Below are 8593 nucleotides of genomic sequence, written 5' to 3'. Positions count from 1 at the left end.
TGTCCTTTGGTCTCATAGAATTAACTTTTTTAGTGGAGGAAAGTACTCAAAGGCACTCTTAAAGTACTCTTATGAGCCAATCCATTATTTAGCTAAAAGGTGACTGCAGAGGCTAGTTTGGGTTCAAGGTTTAAAGAGTGTCTTAAATGATTTTTTTTAAAGTGTCTCAACTCATTGTTTGTTCGTTTGTTTACTTGTTTTTCTTTTTCAGGAATTTGAGATACTATTGGACATTTTACTCCCATTCTGTCCAGAACTTAATTAGAATGATCTGTCATGGTAACCGGCACAATCCCATCTAGTTCTGGTTTCAGGGTAGATGAAACCAGACTCGATAATGTAGACTAGATTCTTCATTGAATCTTTGACTTCTATCTTTCACTTTAATGCCAGTTGAGTAAAGACCAATAATTTATCTCAGATGGCCACTCACAGCTGATAAGATCCCAGACATGACTCTCCAAAGTAGAATGTAGAATATTACACTTTTGGATGATATATATATATATATATGATTTTTTTTTTTTTTTCAGAAAGCCAGTCTTTGAATTTCAAAAAAGCTGTGCCACACATTTCTACCGGGTGCCGATGGTCACCTGCCATACTCGCACGAGGTTATCTGTGTAACCTGCAAACAGAGTCTGGCCATCAGCAGACCAGGTCAGAGAGGTGCACTGGGGTGGTTCGGCCTTGCTGCTGGTGCTGATCACTTCTTGCTTCAGCTCATCAACAATGATCTTGCCCTCCAAGTCCCAGATCTTGATGCTGGGGTCAGTGGCAGCACAGAGCCAGTAGCGGTTGGGACTGAAGCACAGGGCATTGATAATGTCTCCTCCATCGAGGGTATAAAGGTGCTTGCCTTCATTGAGATCCCACAGCATGGCCTGGCCATCCTTGCCTCCAGAAGCACAGAGGGATCCATCCGGAGAGACTGTCACAGTGTTCAGGTAGCCTGTGTGGCCAATGTGGTTCGTTTTCAGTTTGCAATTAGCCAAGTTCCACACCTTGACCAACTTCTCCCAGCCACAGGAGACGATGATGGGGTTGCTGCTGTTGGGCGAAAAGCGCACACGGGACACCCATTCAGAGTGGCTCTCGTCCTGTACAGTGCACTTGAAACGCCCAGAGTATTCCACAGCTTGATGGTCTTATCTCGGGAGCCTGAGACAATCTGCCAGTTGTCAGAGGAGAAGGCCGCACTCAGCACGTCCTTGGTATGGCCAACATGGCGGCGTGTGGTGGTGCCCGTTGTAAGATCCCAGAGACGTAGTGTTCCATCCCAGGAGCCTGAGAGCGCAAACTGGCCATCAGAAGAGATGACCACGTCGCTCACAAAGTGAGAGTGACCACGCAGAGCACGTTGGGGAATGCCATAGTTGCTCTCATCCCTCGTGAGCTTCCACATGATTATGGTCTTATCTCGCGAAGCAGACAGAATCATGGCGGGGAACTGTGGCGTGGTAGTGATCTGCGTTACCCAGCCGTTGTGGCTCTTGAGGGTGCCACGAAGGGTCATTTGCTCAGTCAGGGTGGCAGCGGGTGTGGGGTCGCAGCAGTGACAAGGATGGCACCGGATAACTCCGACACCAGCTCCTGCTGCTGTTCAGCGTGGGAAAAAAAGCTTGGATGATCTTAAGACAAGTAACCTAGCTATCCCGTGAGACTATTTTATGTCCAAGAAATATTCATAACTGTGACACCCATGTCTTAATCCATAAACTGTGCAGTTTAGTTTTGCCTCTTTTGAGCTTTCTGTATATTCCATGATAAACTGTGTCTGGGTTCTCATTGATTTATTTTCTTCAGAATGCTTTTGAGTTTTTCACATGTTGGTTGTTTTGTCTTTGGTCTATCAGTGTTGACTCATACACAAGTTTCCAATGTGTGATTGGCCCAGGCTATACCTACCTATTGTAGCGCTTTAAGGATTCAAGTGGTTCAAATGTAATTTTACTCTTGTGAATGTTATTGCCATTATTCTCGTCATTCCCTTTCTGAACTTCTGTTGCTCTCGGGAAATCACTTTCTGGTGAGAGGAAATTGTTGAGTTGAACATCATATCCAAGTTAAAATTTACTAAAAGAGCCGAAGTATTTAATATATTTTCCTGCCCAAAATGTGCATGTATAGTTATTCCATTTGCTTATCTGATAAAGTACTTTGAGGGCTTGTGATCCACGTGTACAGTGATTTTTTAGTTTGATTTTGTACTTCAAATCTCTTAAAACTACTACCGAGAAGACGTCTCATATTTTTGCACACTTAGTTTATTTTTCTCTGACAACTTACAGCAGATTTATAAACTTTGTAAAATTGCCTCGGGATATTTGTATCTTCTTTTTTATTTTTAAATTGTCTTATTTGGGGCTTGTACGACTCTTATCACAATCATATACATGCATCCATTGCATATCTTCTTACTCTTTTTTGTTGCCTTCTGGTAAATTGTTTTGAATGTTAATACAGATTAATTTTTCAGTCTATCCTCTTATGTTTTCATCTTAGTTTTTCTCTGTCCTGCTGTCATTATTTTTTAAATTCCAAAATAGTATAGTTTTACATGATCATAATTATGTTTATCTATTTGGAGTTTATTTTTGCATAGGAATAGACTCTCCAAATTAGATAATAATTTGATAAATATCCGTCATTTTGCCTACCACTTAATTCCATATGGTGACTGTGTGTGGTTCCAGAGTAAAACTATACGCTGTAAGGTTTTCAGTGGCTAACCTTAGGAGTTGGTTGCCCTATATTTCTTCTAAGGCACTTCTGTGTTGTCTTCATCCTCCAATCTTTTGTTTGGTAACTGAGCACTCAGCTGTTGGTGAATTGGTACTACTCAGGAACTTCCATTTAGGGACCCACATCTTAAAGTGTGAGTACTTGCTGTCAGAGCCTGATGTGTCATGAATTAGCTTCCCTTACAAATTGGTAGGCCTTTTCTAGGGCTGCTTATCTTTTTCTGTTGGCCTTTCATGTGTTCCTGTATTGATACTTGATTGGGTAATGTGTATATGAACAAAGGAGCCCTTTTGTCCAGTGGGTTACACATTGAGCTGCAAATGTGCAGGAGAAGATGAGTCTTCCTGCTCCAGTAAAGATACACTGGCTTGGGAGTCCTATAGGAAGCTCTACTCTGATAGCTATGCCGTGAGTTGTACTAGACGTGATGGCAGGGAGTTATGTGTGGACCAATCCAGGCCTTATTCTTTACCATTTATTGTTATTTAGGCTAAATGCAATTAAATCCACATTTTTGTGGACTCTTGTGAAGTGCAAGAAATTTTTGTGTGTGACAGTTTTGGAAACTAATCAGTTTGTGGAGGACAGTTGCTTTGGACATGCTACCTTTTTATTGACTTCAGTCTTTTTGTATTCATTTCTTCATTGAAGTTTCAATCATACCTTTCTGACACCATTCATCCTTATTAATATTTATCTGATCATCCTGAGATTTGACTATTGTTGCGCGCCAAGTCTCGCCAGCAAGAAAAGACGCACCACAACAGGATTCTTCCACAAGCATTTAATTTTTCATTGTGCGGTAAAAGACCTTGAAACCCCAAACTACTGCTGCTTATATATGCTCTATGGGGACGTGCTGTGCCTTGATTGGTGCATTTGCGAAAACCTCATGCATTGATTGGTGAGTTCGCCAGAACCTTCGTTTGCATACTCCAGGGTGGAGTTATGACTACGTCATCTCAGCATCGCGCATGCGCTAAGTGGTTGTTTATCACCTAGTTGGACCACCGCCCTGACTGCCCGGCGCCATCTAGTAATGGCGGCGAGAGCTGCGTCTACCCACATCACGAGAGCTGTGGCTTCCTACATCTCACGAGAGCTACGGCTTCCCACATCTCCTCCTTTCTTTTTTATTTTAAGCCTAATCCATCGATCAATTCCAAAGCCTCCAGCAGCTCCAAAAGATCAAGATGGGTATAAAGTCCATCGATCCATCCCGGAGCCTCCAGCAGCCCCAGGAGATCAAGATGGATATAAAAACCCAAATCTGGTCACCCTAATGTATGTAATGAGCAAAACTCCACATGGTGCAAGGGCTGACCAAGATCCAATTTCTGTCACTCTTCCCAGTGCAATGGGACAATTCCCTTGGGGTGCAAGAGCTAACAACTTATGGGGGTTAATTTTCTCTTAACAAAGAAAGCCAAAGATCATGGGAACCACCGCGCTCAATCGCTAAGAGCACCTGCGTGATGATTACTTTATCATGTTTCTGCTGGGCTTTAAGCTTGCAGAGCAACCATAGCAACAACACTCCTCCACAGCACATTATTGCAGCAAATGTAAACACCCCCACCCACTCTTTAAAGTAGGAAAAGGCAGTAGAAAGCCAAGAAGTAAAATCTCCAACAGTTATGGGTTTCATTCTTGTGCCATTAAGAGTCGTAATCTGCATCTGGAGTTGTTCTTGAAGTTCTTCCAGCTCAGCTGTCCATTGTCCTGTAAGATACTGGGATATATTCTTGCTGCTAAAAGAAGACTCATTCAAGAATTTTAAAGGTGTTATGCACAAATTAGGTGTTGAAGAAACACAACTTAATTGCACCATGCTCGTAAGAGTATCCACTTGTTGTAATAAATCAACTCTCTGGTTCACTAACAGTAAACCAGACATTAATCGAGCATCCAACTTATGGACTGTAGATAAAGCTTCTGATGTAGATTGCGTAATATTGTTAATGACATTTGCTGTTATTACTTGATTGGACATAGTCAATCCTGCTGTAACCGCTGCTGCAGCTGAGATAGTAATAGCTGTAATAATTGCTGCAGTAATGCCAAAATCTCTTTTATATCTATAAAGTGTAGCAATAGGAAAAGTATTGGGATCTGCTTCAACCGGTACAGGTATCATAGTGGGAATCTTTACTATCAAGGCAAATGGCTCAGAGCCATTCCAACATTCAGCAAGCCAACACTGACTGCTAAAGCTATTACATGAAGCTTCCCAAAATGTATCATTTGCATGACTAATGTTGAATGTTAACAGAAAGAAAAATGGGGGCTGGACACAAACAGGTGATGGCTGAAATTGCACTCTTGATATATTAACCATAGTATTTACTTTCAGCCTCTTTGTAGTGGTATTGTATACACCGGTGACATTGTATAAAGTATCATTAATTCCAAACATTTTTGCAAAAGGAGTCACTATTTGTAGATGCTCCACGTTGATTATATAATATCCATTCATACCACGGCCAAGTATTATCAGGACCAGTGATATTAATACTGCTATTCCATTTTGCTTTACCTAAAGATGGAGTCATATCAAAACCTGGTATAATAGGTTTGTTCCGATAGTTTGGAGACTGACATTGAGTAAAAGAAGGCGGAAAACCTTTTTCAGGTAAACAACTAGGTAATATGACACGTCTGGTCACATTAGGTGGCACTACTGATTCATAGATGGGCCCAGAGGGCCTAGATCCCTCACGAATCATCATGAGTGTTGTTATATTTACACCTTTTCCTTTCTCAGAGGTGCCACTTCCACCTGTAGCACCTTGTGCAACTTTCATAAGGGTGGATATAATATTATTAAATGTAGAGTCTCCAGAAGGATCCACCCAATTGACTAAAGACCCATTTCTTACATGTGTACAAGGTGCACTAGTATTAATGATAGTAAAACACAAAATATATGCCAATGTAAAATTGCTTGCATTATATACCTTAGGAGGCTCCCCTCTAGGTGTAATACATGGTATTCCCAAATCACATTGCGTTGATAAGAATAAGGGTAATGTTGACGCATTCGAGTGTATGGGAATAGGTACAGGCCAAGTTTTAGCTATGGCCCATAAAAAAACTCCTTTAACTATTGGGGTCCATATTACCATCAGTATCAGCAACATTATTAGGTTGATCATTGTCTTCTTCATTCTTCCTGCTCCCACGATCTTCATCCTCCTTAATTAGTCTCACCAGTCTCTCTGGCACCCAGATGGGGTTTTCTTCTTTCTGTGGAAAAACACAAATTGCTCCCCTGGACCTGATTAATATGGGGTCCGGGCCATACCATTTGTTGTCTAGGACATTTTTCCATCAGGCCATTTCCTTTGGTGGCTTTGGCCATTGTCCATGTCTGTCTGCAGCTGATTGGCTTTTCTCATCCAAATTTAAAAAATTTAGAGTAAAAAGAGTTAAAGATAAGGCCATTCTAGGGGTAGTGACCGTCACAGCCTCTATTCCCCCTTTTTGTTTTAATAAATATTGTTTTAAAGTACGATGACACCGTTCCACAATTCCTTGCCCTTGGGGATTGTACGGCAAGCCAATGAGGTGTTTTACTTGCATTTGCAAGCAAAACTGTCGAAACTTGGTGGAAGTATATGCAGGCCCATTATCCGTTTTTAATATGGTGGGCTTGCCCCATGCACTCCAAGCCTCTAAGCAATGTTGAATTACTTGGCTGGATTTTTCCCCCGTTAGGGGTGTTGCATGTACAATGCCAGAACCGGTGTCCATTGACACATGCACGTACTGCAACTTTCCAAAAGCAGATATGTGGGTAATGTCCATTTGCCAGATGCCGAGAGGATGGACGCCTCGAGGATTTACTCTAACTGAAGGTTTAGAAATAAATTCTGCACACTTGGCGCACTGCAACACAATAGTACGAGCCTCTGCACGAGTAATTGAAAACTTAATGCATAGAGTGGCAGCAGGCACATGATACAGCTCATGAAAGTCTTTAGCAAGTTCAAAATTGGATTTAGTTAACACAGGAAAAGCTCTTGTAGCTTGATCAGCCAAATCATTACTTTTCACCATAGGTCCCGGAAGCAAGCTATGAGCACGTATATGCTGAATATAAAATGGATATTTTCGTTGCAAAATACATTCTCTAATTTGAGACAAGATGTCTGCTACCTTGCTAGATTGCTTAATGTAGCCAGCAATTTCCAGCTTAGATACTGCGTTGACTACGTAATGGGAGTCAGATATCATGTTAATTGGTTCCGTGAATTTCTTAAAAACTTCTAAGACCACCAAACATTCTACTAATTGAGGTGCATTAGCTAAAAATTGTAATGTAGTCACTTGATTATTTATAACAACACCCTTTACCTGTTTTAGAGCAATCTGTATAAATGTCTAAAGCTTCCTTAATGGGGTGGTTAACAGTGACACGGGGAAAAATTACTGGATGTGCAGTCACAAACTGCAACAAAGAATGTTTAGGATAATGGTTGTCTATTAGTCCATTAAAACTGCATTTAAAAATTGCCCACTCATCTGTACTGGCACACAGTGTAGCAACTTGCTCACTAGTATATGGGACAATGACACTGGTAGGCTCTTTTCCAAAATGCATAATAGCTGTTTTAACTCCCTTTAAGGCCATTGTGGCTACCATAGAAGGATAGTGTTCAATAGTTTTTGAAGGTGAGGAGTGAGCATGGATCCACAACAAAGGTCCAGTCTGCCACAATACCGCAGTAGGCGCGCAGGCAGTTTTTAAAATGCACAGTTGAAAAGGAGATTTTGTCTATTCTATCTAGCTGCGCTTCAGAAATGGCTTTTTCAACCTGTTCTAATACTTTTTGAGCTTGAGGAGTGATTTCTCGAGGAGAAGTAATGTGGCTTTCTCCTTCCAAGATATTGAACAATGGCTTAAGGTCAGCAGTGGATATCTTTAAATATGGGTGGAGCCAATTGATATCTCCTAGCAACTTTTGAAAATCATTTAATGTCTTTAACTGATCCTTCCGTATAGTCAATTTTTGAGGTGTTATATGACATGGACTTATTGTGGTTCCTAAAAACTGTCCAATTGAAGATTGTTGAACCTTATCTGGTGCTATTGCTAACTGATGGGATTCTAATTCCTTAACTACCTCACTGTATCCCTGCTGCACATCTAGCTCCTCTTCTCCAGTTATTAATATATCATCCATGTAATGGTAAGTTTTTAACTGACCAAATGTTTCTCTGACAGGTGCTAAAGCGTGGTCCACAAATAACTGACACATAGTAGGACTATTAGTCATTCCCTGTGGCAAAACTCGCCACTGATAACGTTTATCAGGTTCTTCATGATTAATGGAGGGTAGAGTAAAAGCAAATCTTTTCTTATCTTTCTCATACAAAGGAATGGAGAAAAAACAATCCTTAATGTCTTTTATAATGACAGTCCATCCTTTAGGTATTGCAGGTAACAATGGAAGGCCTTTCTGTACAGGACCCATGAGTGACATTTGGGCATTGATGGCTCGTAGATCATGTAACAGCCTCCATTTTCCTGATTTCTTTTTAATGACAAAAATAGGTGTGTTCCAAGGTGACACAGATGGTTCTAAATGTCCTAGTTCTAGCTGTTCTTTAACTAACTTTTGTGCCACAATTAATTTTTCTACTGGAAGCGGCCACTGTGGTACCCAAACTGGCTCTGCTGAGAGCCATGGAATGGGTAGCGGCTCCGCAGTGGCCCCTAGGAAAAACCCAGACCTGTGCAATCTTTCTTCACTGCTATTTCTATTGGTTCAGGACAACCCTGCAGGTGTTTCCCTACTCCCTTTCCCGGTACATATTCCCATTTTTTGCATAAGTTCTTGACTTA

The 8593-nt window shown here is 41.1% G+C and overlaps 1 pseudogene; it reads right to left on the bottom strand.

The window, feature by feature from the left end:
• Positions 1 to 519: 519 nt before the first annotated feature.
• LOC142427601 (small ribosomal subunit protein RACK1-like) lies at positions 520 to 7378 on the bottom strand (annotated as a pseudogene).
• Between the last annotated feature and the right edge of the window lie 1215 nt (positions 7379 to 8593).

The sequence above is a fragment of the Tenrec ecaudatus genome, chromosome 15 (genome assembly GCF_050624435.1).
Source record: "Tenrec ecaudatus isolate mTenEca1 chromosome 15, mTenEca1.hap1, whole genome shotgun sequence".
Taxonomy (NCBI): domain Eukaryota; kingdom Metazoa; phylum Chordata; class Mammalia; order Afrosoricida; family Tenrecidae; genus Tenrec; species Tenrec ecaudatus.
The sequence above is the reverse complement of the archived record's forward strand: the minus strand, read 5'-3'. Positions and strand labels throughout refer to the sequence as shown.